Raw genomic sequence first — 17,283 nt, 5'->3', positions numbered from 1 at the left:
TTCCTAAGAATGAGATCTTTGGGAGAAAATACGATATTTTATATGGGTAGCAGATTCATTTATTCACTTAACCAACATGCATTGAGGAAATTAGCTAGGTGCTAGGATCTAGTGTTCTTTTTAATGATGCTGATTTATAATATAGTACAAAAGACAGCGATCAGTAAAAATTATCACATGGATAAATATTTACTTATGTATTTATTTATTTTGAGACAGAGTTTCACTCTTGTTGCCTAGGCTGGAGTGCAATGGCATGATCTCAACTCACTGCAGCCTCCGTTTCCTGGGTTCAAGTGATTCTCCTGCCTCGGGCCTCCCGAGTAGCTGGGATTACAGGTACACACCACCATGCCATGCTAATTTTTATATTTTGAGCAGAGATGGGATTTCACCTTGTTGGGCAGGCTGGCCTCAAACTCATGACCTCAGGTGATCCACCGCCTTGGCCTCCCAAAGTGCCGGGATTGCAAGCAGAAGCCACCTCGCCTAGCCAGAAATTATCACATGGATAAATATTTAAATACAAGCTGATTTAAGACTCTGCAAATAAACAACTTCTCACTTTGATAGCACACAATAAGAGTTTGACCTCTGCTTCAGGCTTCCCTGAGAAAGTGATTTTTAGTCAAGAACCTTAGGGATGACTACAAGTTGACTAGATAGAGGAGTAAAAGAAGGGGCCATGGTGGGCAACCATGTGTGCATACTGAAAGCTAAAGCCGGACCACTGGCAGTTGCCAGACGAAGCAATGATTTATAGGTCAAATGAACGATTTTGGTCTTCCTCTCAAAAGCAATAGAAAGTCATGAGGGTTTCCAAAGGCTACCTTTTGCAAAGATTTGCTTTGGCTGCAGTTTGGAAAATGGTTTCAGACCAGGTGGAAGACTGAAAATCAAGGAGACTAGTTGGGCATTAGTGACCAGCTAGTCAGGTGAGAGATTCTGGTAGCTTGAATAGGAAGGTGGCCATGAATAGGGAGAGAAATGAACAACTCTGAATAACAATGAGATTTAAATTAGCACCCATTAAATAACTAAATCAAAGCCAATTAGAGCCCCTTCTGAAAAACTGCATGAGTGATGGGAATAGGCTGGCCAATGCGGTAGTTTGTTAGGGTGGGTATGTTGATAAGCATGCTTTCTCACCTTTAGGCAGTTATTACTACATCGCTCATTCTCAAACCCTTTCTCCCAAATTATCAAAGTCTTTCTTTAAGACCAGAAAAGATATTTGTTGTCCATAATTAATCATCTCAGAATTGTGATTGAGGCCATGTGAGCAAAGTCCTTTTGCTCCAGGCAATTCAGAGAGACTGCAGAATCCTCCACTGAAATGGTATTTGCACTTATCCTAGCAAAAGGAAGGTATGAGTTTTTTCACTATTGTTATAAGGCAGGTTAAAGCCGTGCAGTCTGTTTATCAAGTCGTAGAACTGTTCTAGTCCTGGAATTGTGTACCTTAACCTATGCTTTACTTTATAAACTTTATCAAGTTGGCTAAGAGGTGGGATGTTTTTCAGAAAAAAAATCAAAGGTATTGAATTAATTAAATATACAGAGAAGTGGCAGCTGAATGTCCCCATTGCTTGCTGGTATATGATGAGCTGACAATTCTAAAGTATTATGTTTTAAACTTTAACATGGAAATCATTTCCCAGCAATCCTAAATCCAGGATCTGGGATGGGGCCTAGCAGTCTTCACTTTAAACAATCACTCTGGAAGATTCTGACTCAGGTAGTCCTAGAAACACACATAGGAAATACTCTACAGCATAAAAGCCTCTTCTAATCCTCAGCTAAATTCAAGAAAATATCAGATGGTTCAAATAGGTCCAGTGACTCTATTTGAAATACAGTATTTGGGCTCATACAACGCACCTCTGAAAATCCATCCTTTCTACAGATGAAATGTTTTCTGGGCACTGTGCTTTGCTTTTTTTAAAATTCTACACAGTATTACATACACTTCACTGACTTAACATTTTCTCCTCCATAAACTTCGACAAGTTGTTGATGCATTTCTGCACAGAAACATTTTTTTTTTTTTACTTTGAATAAAACCAACACTTCCTGCAGGGATTATGGGTTTAGGAGAAGAGATATTTTTTAAGTAAAAGAATTTCAAAATTGTAGCAAAATTAGTGCCTAGTGGTCCAAACTTTGCCTGTGATGAAGAGATGTGATGAAGAGATCAGGGTTCAGGGAAGGTGCTGGCTCCTGCCTACACCCCAAGACAATAGTAATGACTTCTCCTCAGAAGTGAAAAATTGAAATCCTATAAAATTGAAGGGATTAACCATCTATTAGGAATAAACTACCAGTTTGTCAAAACATCTGTTAACAGACACTAATTGCTGGATATGCAAGAGTTTCTTAGAAATTATCTTTGTGTCCTAAATAAGAGAAAAATAAACTAGTAATTAAAACATGGTCTACACACAGTGTGACTGTGGGCATTTGATAACCTCGCTAAACCTTGCTTCTCTTATTGATAACACATGGAAGGAGAAATAATTATGTTGAACAAATTTTTTATTTTATATGGATTAAATAACATTCACTATAAAATACTTCGATGCTACTTAATTTCATTCTGTGGTTTGGTATTTTTGTTGTTTTATGTTGTCTGACTAGGATTAATAACATTAAAAGTCAGTTTCTTTCCTATACAATCATTTTAACTACTTAAATTTTATTATGGAGAAGATTCCATCTGCATAGCAATAAAAACTACAAATTACCTAAGAATAAACTTATTTTTTTTAAAAAAAAGTTTAAGGCTATAAGAAAAAAACCATAAAGCTTTACTAAAGAAAGACTAAGATAAATTCAGTATTATAAATCTATCCATTCTTCTAAAATTAATAATCTCACCAATATCACATTGAATAGAACTCTCATAAAATCCTCATGGTGTTTTTTTTTTTTATAATTTGAGACATTGATTCTGAGTCCATCTGAAAAGTAAATGTAGAAAAGCAGCAAAATTATCTTAATAAAGAATTTCCATTACCAGAATCACCATATAGGATGTAAAAGCCACAAGATTTTAACAATGTGAAATGGATGCAGGTATATGGATGCAGGTGTGTGTGTGTGTATATATATATATATATATATACACACACATACATGTGTGTGTGTTTGTGTGTATTTTAATTTAAGCTAGTTTTAAAAGAGTATCTCATTTGCTCCTAAAACAAAACAAACAAAAAGACTACTACACTGTTGATAAATATTTGGTCCCAAGTTTTGATGTCATGAAATTATCTTATATAAATAATTGATATATTTCCTATATAGAAAAATGCCAGAAGGTGTACTAAATATATCATTATGACATTAATTGTAAAAAAAAAAAAAAAAATAGACACAACCCAAATACCTACAGATAAGGTGTATCTGAGCTTTTTTAGTATAGCTGAGAAATTGCCTGCTACATCTCACCTTCTCTGAGATAACAACGTGAGAGCCGGGGTAGGGGAAGCCTGAAAGTACTAGTGTATTAGTCTGTTTTCACACTGCTACAAAGAACTGCCTGATACTGGTAATTTATAAAGAAAAGAGATTTAATTGAGTCACAGTTCCACATGACTGGGGAGGCCTCAGGAAACTTACAATGATAGTGGAAGGGGAAGCAGGCAACTTCTTCACAAGGCAGCAGTAGAGAGAAGTGTGTGAAGGAGAAACTGTCGGACATATAAAACCATCAGATCTTGTGAGAACTCACTACCAAGTGAACAGCATGGGGGACTCTGCCCCATGATTCAGTCACCTCCACCAGGTCTCTTGCTCGACATGTGGGGATTATGAGGATTATAATTTAGGATGAGATTTGGGTGGGGACAGAGACAAACCATATCAACTAGGGAGTAAACAAAAGCCAACAGATTTCAAGTCAAAACTTGCAACATCACAAGGTTAGTTGTTATTTTTACAACATAAGAGGCGAGAAAGAAAGCCTGAAAGTACTAGTATATTTTTCGGTTTTCACACTGCTATAAAGAACTGCCTGAGACTGGGTAATTTGTAAAGAGAAAAGATTTAATTGAGTCACGGTTCCAAATGGCTGGGGAGGCCTCAGGAAACTTGCAATCATGGCGGAAGGGTCAGGTCAATGTCAGCATTGCATGGGGCATCTAAAACTCCAGAGAAGAAAACCCACAGTTGCAGGAAAAGCATTTGATAAAATTTAACACCTACTTATGGTTAAATACTCTCAGCTAAATAGGAATAGAGTAAAACTCCACCAGTCTCACGAGCACATCTACAACAACCTGTATCTGGTATCCTGCTTTTATTAAAGATGCACAAAACTTCTACCCTACAGATAATGTGTAAGACTCCATAACAGAAAGGCAGCCTAGAACTCTGTCTGCATAAGAAAGCACTGCTGAGAGGAATCCAACACAACCTAAAGAAATAGAATTATATACCCCTGTTACGGTTTGAAGATTCAATGTTGTTAAGATGTCAGTTTTTCTTAAATTGACCTAGAGATTTAATGCAGTCCTACCAAAATCCATGCAGTTTTTTTTTTTTTAGAAACTGAAAATCTTGACTTTTAATTTTCGATCATTTATGAAGTATACAAGTAAATGAAGAGGATTGAGAATACCCAAATACTTCTTTGAAATAAAGAGAATTAGAGAACTTACCTTGCCTGATTTTGAGACTTACTATACTGCTACCATAGTTAAAACAGTGTGGAACTGGTAACAGTCCACAAATAGACCAATAGAATAGCCTACAGACTCCAGAAATAGACCCCTACATATATGATGTTTACATTTTTTTTTAACCTAAGTGCCAAAATAATCCAACAATGAAGGGAAAGTCTTTTCAACAAATGATGATGGAATAAATGAGTATCCAGATAAGAAACAGATATTCCTCAACCCATACTTCTCATCATACACAAAAATATCACTGGAGTATAAGCATAGCCCTAAACCTTGAAACTAAAACTGTAGACTTTAAAGGAAAATATCTTTATGACTTGGGGGTAGGCAAAGTTTAGACAACCCACATGAAACAATAACTATAAAGTTAAAACTTGATAAATTAGACTCCATCAAATTAAATCTGCTTGTAAGACACCATTAAGAAAATTGCTAGGCAAACCAGACTGGGAAAAAATATTTACAAAACATATGTCTGTCTGACCAAGACTTTTTATGTATTACATATATATTTTTTAACATATAAAGAATAGGTGCAACTCATCACTGAAATCCCAACAACCCAATTTTTTAAATGGATGAAAGACTTGAATTGTCATTTCACAAAAGGAGATACACAGATGGCCAATAAGGAGGTCAAAGATACTTCACATCATTGGTCGTCAGGCAAATGCAAATTAAAACTACAATGAGCTACTAGTACATACCCACTAGAATGGCTCAAATAAAAAAGACTGACAACACCAAATATTGCCAAGATTGTGATGCAGCTAGAGCTCTCATACATCGTTTGTTGGAACATACAGTCATACAACCTTTTAAAGAAAATTTCTGAATGTGCAAATACCCTATTACTCAGCAAACTAGGAAATTTTACTCCTAAGTATTTCCTCTAGAGAAACTAAAACACATGTCCACACAAAGGTTAGAACAAGAATGTTTGCTCATAGTGGCTTTATAGAAGCTCAGATATTCACCAACAAAGGCATAGTATATTGATACAATAAAATATTCAGCAATAACAAGGAACACATTAACTCACTTAATGTGAATCCATCTCAAAAAACACCATTCTGATTAATAGAAGCCTCACATAACAGTATAAACTCTGTGATTCCATTTATATAATTTCTAGAAGAGGCAAAATTAATCTATGATTTTTCAAAAAATTGGAAGAGTAGTTACCTCTGGGTGGGGTTAACATTGGGAAGGGGCATGCAGGAACTTTCTAGATTAATAAAAAGATGTCTTGATAAGGATTTGGATTATACAGGTTTTTTTTGTTTTCTGTGGCTGTTGTAAGAAATTACCACAAACTTGGTGGCTTAAAATGATAGAAATTTATTCTCTAACAGTTGTGGAAGAAGTTCAGACAGAAGTCTAAAATCAATTCCAATGGGCTGAAACCAGGTGTCCTAGAACAATGTCTCCTTGAGAAGCTCTAAGGGAGAACAGCCCATTTCTCTGCTTCTTCCAGCATCCTGAACTGCATTTTTTGCTTTTTTAGCTTCAAGCCTGTATACCTAGGCTCAGGCCCTTTCCTCCATCTTTAAGACCTGTAAGGTAGCATGTTCAAATTTTCTCTATCCCTGTTTTTCTCCCTCTTTCTCTTTTTCTCTCCCTCTTTCTCTCTGTCTGCCTTCTTATCTCCATCCTTCCTCTTTCTCCTGAGATCGTTACATTGCTTTCTCTCTTCTCTGCATATCAAACCTCTCTTTGCCCCTCTCTTATAAGGTCATTTGTCATAGCATTTAGGACCCACCCAGATAATTCAAGAAAACATCCCCATCTCAGGATTCCTAATCAATCATATCTGCAAAGTCTTTGGCATCTTAACATTCACAGTTTCCAGGGATTAGGACCTAATCCCCTGAATTAGGGGGAAGTGTGTGAAGGTTACATAGATAAAGAAGCAAGTGTAGCAAAATCTTAATGTTAGAATCTAGGTGGTGGGTATATATGTGACCATGATAAAACTCTCCTAATTTTGCTGTATTAGAAAATTTGGAATGCATAGTTTGCAAAAATTTTATCCAATTCTGTAGGTTGTTTACACTGTTTATAGTTTCTTTTGCTGTGCAGAAGCTCTTTAGTTTAATTAGATCCCATTTGTCAATTTTTTGGTTTTTTTGCAGTTGCTTTTGACATCCTTTGTACAAAATCTTTGCCCAGGCCTATGTCCTGAATGGTATTGCCTAGGTTGTCTTCCAGAGTTTTTATAGTTTTGGGTTTTACATTTAAATCTTTAATCCATCTTGAGTTAAATTTTGTATATGGTGTAAGGAAGGGATCCAGTTTCAATCTTCTGCATATTAGCCATTTATTGAATCAGGACATCTTCCCCCATTTCACATGGACACATAGAGGGGGAACAACACATGCTGGGCCCTTTGGGAGGATGGAGGAAGGCAGGAGGGAGAAGATCAGAAAAAATAATTAATGAATACTAGGCTTAATACCTGGGTGATGAAATAATACGTACAACAAACCCCTACAACCCAAGTTTACTCAAGTAACAAACCTGCAGTTGTAACCCTGAACTTAAAAAAAGATAAAATTTTAGGTAAGTGCTTTGCCTGAAATTGTCATAATAATTGAAAAAATCAAGGCATGTCCATTGTATAAAATAATACACAACTCTTTAAAAGAATGAGTTGAGTAGCATAATGTATAGCCCTATACATTTTTTGAAAATATCAAGTTGTAGAACAAAAGATATAGTATACAAATAGGTAGCATATAATATATTGTTGGTGTCTGCGTGTTTCCTAAACAAAGGAATGAACACACGAGACAACACAAGACAAGACAAACATGGCGGCCGCCCCGAACGACACGCTCCACTTTATTTTATACAGTCGTTTGTGGAATGTTACCAAGTCACAAGACACATTGTTGTTTTCTGACCTTTCCCTGACTTTCTGGATTTTCAAGATGTTTACACATAAACAAGCCCCCAGGGTCTGCTGTTTGCAGCTGGCTCCTATCGGGAACACCCTGCTTCATTTGCAAGAGCAGGACTTATCAGGAACATCTCGTTTGCGAGCACGTAGTCCTCTACAATATATAGCTGATATTTTTGTGCATGCAAAAGCCTCATAGGTATCACCAACTATCTCAATAAATGGAGAAATATATACTCTTTCCCCAGATTATAAATAAGCAGTCTTCTTCATAAATTTTAATCCTCATTTAGCTTTTACATGTAAAAGAATGTACACATCAACAATAGCTAATGATATATGCTAGTTCTTATTGAGGTCTCACTTTACAATAGGTACTTAGGACTAACCATGTATTACCTGAGACATACCTAAAAGAAAGGCACCATCACTACTGATTGTGCAGATGAGTAAGCTCAACCAATAAAAGCTTGGAAGGATTTCACCTGGAGCTTCTATTTATCATTAAAGAAGAATAAATCAATTTTCTATATACTCCTAAGTCTGTTTTGAGTACAAATTATTTGTTCCAGCTCCTAATTAGTCGATCTCTCCTGAAAAAAAATTATTTCTAAAACTTCAAAAATAAGAACTATACCCCAATCTGAAGTTCAAAATACTGCCCAATACATGAGGCCCTGTCTAACCAGACATTATCCTATACAGATGAAATATCTTTCTAAACCTTCTTTAACACCTACAAAGTTTAATACCTAACAAAATCTCGTGAAGATGATAAATATTTATTGAGTGTTTACTATGTACTAGACACTGCTTAATTTTTCACTGTCTCATTTACATATTGCAAAAATCTCAGGAAATGGGACCTTTATACCACTATTATTTCTAGTTTACAGATGAGGAAGCCAATGTTCAGAAAGATTAACCAACTTGCTGAATGTCTCGCAGCTGAGACTCATGCTAAAGTCAGCCTAGCATTAAAGCAATACTCTGCACTGTCTCTTAACAGCAACAACAAAAGAGTCTACTAAAAGAGGTACTAATGAAACTTCAAGACTTTGAGTAGCTCTCATACATCAGAGATGGATTTGGGTGGCACTAGAGATGATACTGTTTTCCTAAAAGTCTTTGCTCATCATTTTTATGCATTTCTGCTAAGGAAATCTAATTCATTTTTTCTTGAGATGAGTTAGCTATCTATAGAAGATATTTAATATTTATACTATATCCTACATTATTATTATTATTATTATTATTAATTTTTGAGACGAATTCTGGCTCTGTCGCCCAGGCTGGAGTGCAGTGGCCGGATCTCAGCTCACTGCAAGCTCCGCCTCCCAAGTTCACGCCATTCTCCTGCCTCCGCCTCCCAAGTAGCTGGGACTACAGGCGCCCGCCTCGTCGCCCGGCTAGTTTTTTGTATTTTTTAGTACAGACGGGGTTTCACCGTATTAGCCAGGATGGTCTCGATCTCCTGACCTTGTGATCCGCCCGTCTCGGCCTCCCAAAGTGCTGGGATTACAGGCTTGAGCCACCGCGCCCAGCCTATATCCTACATTATTAGTGATTTTCCATATATATTGATATTTGGACCATGAATCATATATTTCATTATAACCCACACATCACAGAACATGAGAAAAACACTCAAACATACACAATACTAATGATGATAATGTCTAATATCTAACATTTTATTTCATGTTCCCACCATTTGACAGATTCAAAACAAAGTATGTCTTTTGGAGCAACTTGGATGGAACAGAAGGCCATGGTTGTAAGTGAAGTAACTCAGAAACGGAAAATCAAGCAATGCACATTTTCACATAAATGGGAGCTAAGCTACAGAAACGCAAAAGCATACAGGGCGGTATAATGGACTTTGGAGACTCAGAAGGGGGAAGATGGAGGGGAAGTGAAGGATTAAAAATTACACATGGATACAATGTAACCCACTCAGGTAATGGTGCACTAAAACTTAGAATTCAACACTATATAATTCATCCATGAAACCAAAAACCACTTGTAACACAAAGACTATTCAAATAAAATCAATAACGTAGTTGATGCAGGAAAAAAAAGTTACATCCAGAACAGAAAAAAGTAAGTACCTGTGGAAAATATCTAGGTTTTTTTTCTTTTCACTCACTCTTCTTTTAACATACTATCCTAAATAGGAAGGAAGGATTTATTTAACAGCTTGAGTTTCTCCAGTATCATTCTCCTAACTCTTAGAGAGACAAAAGTAAACATGAATTAGTTTCTTATTTTAATTACAGTTTAATACTAACAACACCTGTTAGCTCCAAACTGAGAAACTTTTTTCCTCCTGATTCTCATCTGCTGATTTGAAATACTTTGGCAGTTTGTTTCTATAACAATTTCACTATCTGAAAAATATCTCAGTCTCAAAGTAAAAGTGATTTGATCACATTATGCAGATTTGTTTTCTCTCAGGTTTTAATATCAAGTTAGCATGTAAGGGTTTTTTCTACAATGAGAATTAAACATGCTGACTATGTATAACTTATGTTCTTTTAATAGTTAATATAATTTAATCCAAAGCTATTACTAGCCTAATTGGGTTTACTTGTGCCTTGGCTTAAGGTCTAGAACATAATACACTTAAAGGTCTGAACACAGTGAGGTTAATTATGCTTAAAACCTGCAAAGCAGCAAGTTTTAGGTCCATTACACACACACACACACACACACACACACACACACACACACACACACACACCCCGCAACAGGAAAATGAGTCAAAAAAATTCTTCCAACAAGAAGTGAAATCACACCTTCCTTCTCAGGTCTGTGTGCCGCCATAGCTCAGGTTATAATACAGCACTTGCTTTTTTCCCACCTCTTGGTAGAGTTTGCTGCCAAATTGTTTGTCCTTAAGGGCTATTCAGCTCACAGTTCTATGTTCAAAATGGCTCACCAGTGCCTATGAAATTAAATATAAACACCTTACTCAGGCTTCCAAGAATTCTCTAATTTGAACCCAATTTATCTGCACAATCTCATTGCCCTCTACTTCACTGCATGATCTTTAGCTTAATTAAGGTAGCTTAAGTATTGTGCCCTCAACACTCAAGCAACTTCCCACCTCTGTTACTACCCACCCCTTTTCATACTGTCCCAATTGCCTTTGGTATCCTCTTGATCGTCCTGCTCACCATTGTTCTGTAGTCTTGCAGGGGACAATGGCAGGGTAAGGCAGTCAAGAGCAGGACATGGTCACAGCCCAGCTCACTGGACCTCAGTGCAATGCCACTGGCTTGCTTTTTGATGGCATTTTATTTGCCTTGCATATACATTTTCCAAAAGCGAAGGTTTAACAGATTCAGTGGTTCACCATAAAATACAGAACTATCTTACAGGACACAAGTTAGTGTCAAGGAACCTCAGAGGTAGTTAGCTTCCCTTGGGTCCAGACCATCAAAAATCTTTATACTGTGCATCAATCAGTCTTTCATCCAATCCACTGTTGTGGCCAAATGACTGGGCTCGGAGAGCAGAGTCCAACAGGAATGTGTGCAGGCATGGGCCAGATCAAGCCAGCAAAAGACACCTATAGCATGGCAAACATTAAAGACTTGTGAACTCCTTTCTGTCAAGTCCCCTTTTAGTGTCCTAGAGACAGATACATCCTTATTTGTTAAGAAATGAAAATGGAGGAGAATATGGACTCAGCAATAAAAAGGAATGAACCACGGACACACATCATTGACGAATCTCAGAAACATTATGCGGAGTAAAAGAAGCCAGATACAATCGAGTACCTACTGCAATCGAGTACCTACGTCTATGTATAAGACGACTTTGAACAGGCAAAACTAATCTATTGTGATAGAAATCAGAACAGCAGTTGCCTCATTGGGGATGCAGGGGTTGTCCGGGCAGAATCCTGTTAGACGGGAAAATGATCTGTGGTGATGTCAATGATTTACATCTTGATATGATATGCATTTCATAGGTATGCACATTTGCCTAACTCATCAAACTGTATACTTCAAATTTGTGTATTTCACAATGAGGACATTATTCTTCCATATTTAAAATGAGATTTGGAAAGTCAATAGAAGTTCTCATGCTGTTTTTCCCCATATGTAAATGAATTCTCTCATTTTCATTGGACTTTGAGGTGAGGAGCTGCATAGGGGTAGTCTCTGAAATCAGAATTTTTGGGTCCAAACCCCAGTTCTACCAGTTTCTGGCTTTATGACTTCGAAGTTGCCCAAGCACTCTTAAGTTTAAGGCAGTTTTATCCAAAGAACAATTATCATCATCATCATCATAAAAGCCTCACAGAATTATTGTAAAGATTAAATAAAAGAGATAATACAAATAAAATCTTAGATCTCAAGGACTAAGTATTCATCTATTAGCTACAAGTGTCAATACCATATTTAAGCACCTTAAAAGGTAAGGCTGTGCTTTCTTAGTCTTTTCGTTGGTCTCACCACACATTTCTGTGATCTGTGCTTCTCAAACACTGGGATGTATGTACCAGGGCTGTGAACAGTAGATATGGAGGTTTTCCAAACTATATAAATATAACTTAATATTTCATGGGGGGGGAGTGAAAACACCTTAGATATTATAAATGCATGACATATTTGTGGAATAGAATGAAATTCCTAGGTATGCTGAAGATAAAACAAGAGGGTTCAAAGTGGTCTCAGACATTCCCCTAGTGGCTTTCTGTTATCCCCAGAACTGTCTTCTCTATTCTCCACTGATTTCAAGGTAAATTCAGTGGAGAAATATCAGAAGTAACATGATACTGCTGAATTCAATCAAAATATATAGTATAGATCATTTGGGATTCATATTTGGAATATCTGCTAGCTCATATTAATTTATTGGCTTGACTATATTAATCTACTTAATCTGTTAATTCCTTAAATTTCAAGCAAGTGGCAATTCAATTATCCCATGAATGCAGGAACAATGTTGTGCACTTTGTATATTTTTAAAAAATTAATTTAAAAAAGGAAGTGTCAACAAGAAGTAGTGAATGGAGCCAATATGTCATTGGCTGGGTTCTTTTGCAAAGTGGCTATCCATTAATGTTTGATCATACGACAGATGTGATCCACTAGCAATGTTGTCCAAATGGCAAGTTCCGTCAGTGAAGACTTTCAGGGAACAGAATGCTGAGGACCCATTGGTTCTTAGTGCTCTCAAAATTCATCCTGATTTAGCATCAGGTGTTGTGAACACTGTACACACGAATGCTATGCACTGATCTGCAAAACAACTCCTAAAATACTAAAAACAAACAACTCTAGGTACAATAGGATTATTTTTTAAGCAATATGTTTCTTAGGGAGATAAGGACTGGGGCCCTTTTGGGAATTCTATTTTACATAGATGGAAACTGCCAAGATATGAAGCCTTGAGAAATCAACAGCTTTTGGGTTAGCTTAGCGTATATGCTCCCTGAATCCCAATACAAGAGCTCAGAATGGGCATCTGCTTAAGCACCCTGAATTGCTGTGTGTGCACTCCTATAACATGCAGACACGCACTCCTGCCTGGGCTGATCATCGTTCAGCACCATCTGCTTCACAGTCATTGGGTTTCCAAGTCATGCATGTAGATCCTTTACTTTAAAGCGTAATTGTTGATTTCCACACCCAGCCTTCCTTCGTCTGCAGCCATTTCTTCCTTAATTGGCACAATCATTCTCCAAGTATTCATTGACCTCCCACTATCTACAGCACAGCTTAGAAGTTAAAAGCACAGACTCCAGAATCAGACTCCCTAGATTTGATCCTGTACCATTTCCTAGCTTTCTGACCTTGGTCAATTCCCTTAACCCTTCTGTACCTGTTCTTCGTCTATAAAATGGGTCTGATAATTCTTAACACACAGAATGTGGTGAGCATTAAATGTGTTAACATACACAAAGCACTCAGTGTTTTGGCTAGCATACAGCAAATACCCGATAACTATTGCTATTCCTGTTGTTGTTAGTGTAGTCGGGGACTGATACTGAGGACATAGCTGTGAGCAAGACCGACTCTGCCTTACTCCTAGAGGGGCTTGTGGTCTACTATGGAGAACAAAGCATTTAAAAAATTAAGTGAATAAAGGGTATGTCAAGGAAAGACAAACCAGAAGTACACAGGAAGAGCACCTAAAACAATTAGTCAATACTCTTTACGTACAGCTTCTTCCCCCAGTCTATGAAAAACATTTGTAGGAAAAGCAAGAAGACAAGACATATCTTTGTGGTTTAGCTGCTATAGGAGTAACCTATAAAGCACATAGAAAACATGAGTACTAAGTCATGGAGAGATGGCTGGGAACTTCAGCTACAACAGTGGTTCTCCATGGGGTACTTTTCCCAGGTGACATGTGGCAATGTCCAGACATTTTTGCTTGTCACAGTGTGGGAGTGGGGGAGTTTAGCATCTAGCAGGCAGAGGTCAGGGGAGGTGCTCAACCTCCTGCAAACACAGGACAGCCCACAACAAAGAATTATTCAATTGATGTCACTAGTGCCAAAAATGAGAAACTCTGGTCTAGAAGGAGAGACTGGATTTTGATGAGTTTACAGGACAGAATGTAGGTCTGCTTTTGTGTCTGCTTGTCTAAGTACATATTATATACATCGATGTCTCCATCATTCAGACTGAAATTGCATTCATTTTAATATGCCACCCTGGAACAAACCTGTGGTAAATATTTACAGCTGTTTTCTACCTCTATTAAAGGCTATGAACAAATACTTTTTTAAAAAAGTGACCACATTGTCTTACACCAATTTGCATAACCTACTGCAAATCATCCCTGGCCCTCCTGGCCTATGCCATGGTCTCTTTCACATAGTTTGTGTTTCAAGTAGACAAAAGTTTAAGGGGATAAACATCAGGAGTTGAAGTGACAGCCTGTTAAGTAGCTATTAGATTTGCACTTTCTCCCCAGGATTCTATAGTAAATGCTTAAATATATTGTTATATAGAGGCCTAAATTGCACATAAAAATAATTCCAAATAATGTACTTAACTTTGATTTTAAATGTAGCTTACCAATTGCTTAAATTAAACAGATATTTTATCAACTGGGGTTCCTACTAATTATGCTGTTCCTCTTATTAAAAATTGTTCACTGAAGTATGTTCCAATTTCTGTAAAACAATGAAACATTTTTTCACGTTTTATTTTAGAATGAACTTGCGCAATGAAAAACACATGAATATACTGTGTTAAAATAAGTATTTATCTTGGAAAGGCAAATTTATGGTTTCTGTAAAGCTAGATTTAAGTACATCAAGCCTTTTAAACTCAATGACTGACTGACGGTCTGTGTAAGAAACCACCCATCCAAGTGGTAGAGCTCATTTAAGTATTTACAACTGTGTCTTTTTGCAGTAACTGATTTGGGGACTACTTTTCCCTTTGTTATTTTGTGGAAAGTGTCAGTGTTAAGCACTGGGGCCAATATTCATTAAATTGTGAATACAGCTTTAAATGGATATAATCTTTCTTTGTCAATATTAGCTCAATAAAGCTGGGAAAGAAAACGAAAACAAAGTCAAATGAATAAAAACCTAATGTAAACTATGGACCTTGGGTAACAATGAGGTGTCAATGTCGATTCACCCGTTGTGACACATGTACCCCTGTGGTGCGGGGCTGACAGTGGGGAGGCTGTGCATCTGTGGGGAAATGGGGCAGAGGGTGTATGGGAACCTTATATACTTTTTTTTGTTTTTTGGTTTTTTTTTTTTTTTTTTTTTTTTTTTTTTTTGAGACAGTCTTACTCTGTTGCCCAGGCTGGAGTACAATGGCCGGATCTCAGCTCACTGCAATCTCTGCCTTCCAGGTTCAAGCAAGTCTCCTGCCTCAGCCTCCCATGTAGCTGAGATTGTAGGCACATGCCACTACGCCTGGCTAATTTTTTGTATTTTTAGTAGAGACGGGGTTTTCCCATGTTGGCCAGGCTAGTCTCAAACTCCTGACCTCAGGTTATCCACCCTCCTCGGCCTCCCAAAGTGCTGGGAATACAGAAGTGAGCCACCACACCCGACCAATTTTGTAGTAAACTTAAAACTGCTCTAAAATATAAACCTAAAAAAAACTATCAAAAACACCGTAAGAAAAGCAGATTAGTAAACTCATAGAATATTAGTGTTGAGAGAGCCTTAGGAATAATTTAGTTTAGTATATTCAGTGTATAAGCAGGGAAATCAAGGCCCAGAGATGGGCTATGCCTTGCACTCAGCAATACGATGAGTTCATGGTAAAGTAAAAACATCTGAGATAGAAAAATTCTACCATGGCCCTCAGTGAGGCCCTTGTTTCATCCCTTCCCCTATGAACATGGCAGAATAATGTAAAAGTTCTTAGGTCTAGTCCAGTGAGATAGAACGCTCACGCAAGTCTGGCAAAGCAGACCTGTCACTCACAGATCAGCAGCAAGGATAAATGGAAGTCTAGGAGCCATGACGAAACTATCCTCCAAGGCTCAGGAAAGCAGCTTCGGACAGATGGAGTCCCATCTGCGCATGCCCCACATCGCATCACAGCTGAGAAACCCCAGCCCTGCTCTGGGTTTATATACCCTGGGCAGCACCTGGCTCGATGAGCCCACGTGCTGCAGAACACCCTGTTCTAGGAAGAATGCAGACATAGCCTGGGTTGTTCCCCCCCCCTTCCTCCTTATCTCAGGGTGCTACATTCTCAGTACATTCTAGAGTTATTCTGGGAACTACAAACAGGAGGTGGGAAAGCTAGGTCCGCCAAGGTCATCCAGGAATCCACCCTCCTCCAAGTAATACTCCCTTGATTAGACTACATTATATGAAAAGGTCAAAGGATATATTTGTAGACATAATTAAAAATCCTAATTGGTTAACTTTAATTAAAAAGGAGACTATCCTGGGTGAGCCTGCCTGAATCAGGAACGCCCATTCAAGGAGGGTGTAGCGGTCAGAGACTCAGAGGAGTAGAGATGAAAACTGTCCTGTTTTGGGCAATTCCACATAACAGGAAACAGTGGGTGGCCTCTGGGAGCTGTGGGATTCAGTTTTACAATAGAAAGGAGCTAAATTTTTCCACCAGTGAGCTTGGAAGAGGACCCCAAGCCTCAGATGGACGTGCAGCCATGGCTAGCACCTGATTTCAATCTGGTGCGGTTCCAAGCACGAGAATCAGCTGTGTACCCAGACTCCTGATCTATGGAGACTGATATAATAAATGAGTGTTGTTTTAAGTCACTAAATTTGTGGTAAAGCATATACCGCAGATAATTAATACAATAACCTTGATCTGATTTTCCACATTTATGACTGCCTCCCTCCCATCTCTGGGCCAAACCATTCTTAGAACCTTTGAGATGATATGGACATTTCAAGACACAAATTAACAAGGGGCAAGCCAAGGAGTTTCACATGCCCTTCATTCCCCCTATCCAATCTCCTGTTATATAATGCCCAGATAGCCTAGACTCGACTTCCTGGCCTCAGCTGAGGATTTAGGTGGGAATTCTGATAGTCCTAAGACTTAGTGCTGACTTTGCTATATCGGCCTATGAAGACAATTAGTACAATTCATTAAAACAACAAAATAAGTTTAAAACCATACATTTATACTGATTCTAAAAATAAAGTCAAATAAAAAAATCCCTCATTGGAGAAATTTAGGAAACTTATTTGTTATTTTAAAAATGTTAAGTAAAGG

The 17,283-nt window shown here is 37.7% G+C and overlaps 1 long non-coding RNA gene across 1 annotated transcript in view; it reads right to left on the bottom strand.

Annotated features, from left to right (window-relative positions):
• Positions 1–16,121, bottom strand: part of LOC108521775 (uncharacterized) — a 215,037-nt gene extending 198,916 nt beyond the window's left edge. Inside the window, exon 1 of the long non-coding RNA XR_001883278.1 lies at positions 16,011–16,121. This is a non-coding gene — a long non-coding RNA (uncharacterized LOC108521775). The remainder of the gene's footprint in view (positions 1–16,010) is intronic.
• Between the last annotated feature and the right edge of the window lie 1,162 nt (positions 16,122–17,283).

Source organism: Rhinopithecus bieti, unplaced genomic scaffold (genome assembly GCF_001698545.2).
Source record: "Rhinopithecus bieti isolate Rb0 unplaced genomic scaffold, ASM169854v2 scaffold_56845, whole genome shotgun sequence".
In the NCBI taxonomy this organism is placed as follows: domain Eukaryota; kingdom Metazoa; phylum Chordata; class Mammalia; order Primates; family Cercopithecidae; genus Rhinopithecus; species Rhinopithecus bieti.
This window is presented reverse-complemented; position numbering and strand designations above follow the sequence as displayed.